Here is a 2,259-nt window from a genome sequence, read left to right on the forward strand (position 1 = left end):
GGGTTTGTTCTCAGGGTTGGTCAGGACCTGCGCTGCGCCGGGTCTAGGCACATCCCCAAAGTTCCCGATGCGGAGGGCGGGGAGCGCCCGCAGGGAGCAGAGAGCAGCGAGGAAGCGCTGCACCCACGCTGGGCTGCTGGGGCAGATATTTTAAACCCGGGGCAACAGCTTCCCAGCTGGGAACCACTGAGAGGCGTCCCGAGGAGAGCGAATGTTTGCTCGGTGCATCATCCCAGCAGGGGTGGGGAGTGGAGACTTCCCACACGCCTGCAAGATAGATGCCCAGTAAGGAAGCCAGAGCTTTCGAAAGGATTCTGCCCTTTCTAAGCCATTTCTTCTCGTCGTCCATGTTCCATCGTGGTCCAAGACACTACCATCTCCTTGTCTCACAGAGGAAGGGATTAAAAAAAAAATGGCTCGGAAGCTTTAGGTGCCGTTCACATCTAAACACAAGGCAGGAATCGGTGCGGTGCCTGTGTGGTGTGCTCTGGTGTCACTGGTCTACAGCTACTAGTAGTTGCTGTGGAAGGAAACGTGGGTAAACGCATGCAGAATAATTGAATGTTTCCCAATCGCTTCTGGAATGGCTTCCAAATAATGTGAAATAAGAAATGAAATATTAACATTTTCTATAAATTTACTACGAATCTTATCTAAAGGGAATTTATGCCAACAGGTTATGCCATAGGTATAAAATATTTGAAAGTGTTAGTAATTAAAATATGTTGTCTGTTCCTGAATTTGGGGCTTCTCTCACAAGATGAATTAAACAATGATCAGTCATTTTTACTTTAGGAAATTTACTATCCAAGAATGGAAAGGATTTTTTTAAACCTAAGTTTCCACATGCAATCAAAAGTCAAATTATGACTTGAAATAAAAAAAAATAGTTGGAAATACACCCGGAAGGGCACGTGTTACATTAAAAGAGCTGACAGTCTAGAAAAGGGACTATGGGTAGGGGACAAAAAGAGGAGAAAAGGGAAAATAGAGGATGGAACTCTTTGAGTTGATTACCTAGTTGGTTATCTGTAAAGTAGAACGACAAAAGACAGCCTATTGTTGATAGCAAAAGGCAATACAACTTTTAAAAACAAGAGTTTTAACCATGTGGTGGGGGAAATGTCACAAATATTGGCATGACTTTAATTGTGCCGGCTAATCATCATTGGAATACTAAAGATCTTCCAAAAGTTGTTTTTTTCTTAAAATGCTATTTCTACCAAATTTCATTTCTAAATTCTTTGAATAAATTGTGTGTTAACAAACACGCTCTGCTAGAAAAGGGTCTTGCCAGGTTCCGTGTGCTGTGTAGCGCCCAGTCTCTTCATCTATGTCTTCCTTCATAAATGTTAGCTGCAAAGCAGTTGGGGTTAACTTCTATGGAAAAATGTGGAAACCGGTCCCATCTATTGTTATTCAGTCTTCAGCTGTGATGAGTAATCTTGACTGTGGAAAACGTCAACAGGAACAGGGAGAGAGCCTGTCCTGCATTCCAGCAAGAGATAGACTTTCTGGGGAGGCCTGTGGGTGAATGCTTAACTAGTACTGAAAGGAGGGAAAGCAGCCTGACGGGCAGTCTACAGCTAAGCAGAACCAACAGCAGCACACAGAATCGTAATGATCAGTGAAGCGTTGTCAATGCCAAAACGAATTCCTAATGAGAGGGAAAACCACAAACCTTCCTTAACCTGCCTCAACAAGAAGCTGGCACAAAAGGGAAACAGATCCTTTTGTGGTTATAATAGTTGAGTTTGAGAATTGGCTCCAACTTTATGAGAAATAAAAAAGAAAGATGAAGAAGAACATTGTTAGCATAGTACGAGAATTGAAATGAATAGATGACGTAAAAACAAAACAAAATATTTTTTCTTTGATTCCCAGATAGATAATGTTAGGCTTGGAGGCAAGTTAATAACTTTCTCCAAATCATTTACTAAAACATGGGTGAATGGCAATCATTTGCCCTCTATTGTTTTTAAAGAAGCAGTCTCAGAAGTTAGCCCATGTATTTATATGTTACTAAAAATATAAAGGGACACAGATTGTGCAAACCAGTCATCTTAGAGATGAGAAAACTGGAGTTTAAATACATGAATATTATTTACTAGAGGCCCGATGCACGAAATTCATGTGTGGGGGGGGGAAGGTGACCCCTAAGCCCAGCCTGCACCCTATCCAATCCAGGACCCCTCAAGGGATGTCCAACTGCCGGTTTAGGCCTAAACCGGCAGTCGGACATCCCTCTCACAATCTGGG

At 42.5% G+C, this 2,259-nt stretch overlaps 1 protein-coding gene across 1 annotated transcript in view; it reads right to left on the bottom strand.

Annotated features, from left to right (window-relative positions):
- The window catches only part of CAV1 (caveolin 1), a 36,855-nt gene extending 36,717 nt beyond the window's left edge, over positions 1-138 (bottom strand). The window contains exon 1 of the mRNA XM_006768695.2: positions 28-138. The gene's annotated coding sequence lies outside the window, so the exon portion shown is untranslated. The remainder of the gene's footprint in view (positions 1-27) is intronic.
- Between the last annotated feature and the right edge of the window lie 2,121 nt (positions 139-2,259).

This window comes from Myotis davidii, unplaced genomic scaffold (assembly GCF_000327345.1).
Source record: "Myotis davidii unplaced genomic scaffold, ASM32734v1 scaffold183, whole genome shotgun sequence".
NCBI classification, from domain to species: Eukaryota; Metazoa; Chordata; class Mammalia; order Chiroptera; family Vespertilionidae; genus Myotis; species Myotis davidii.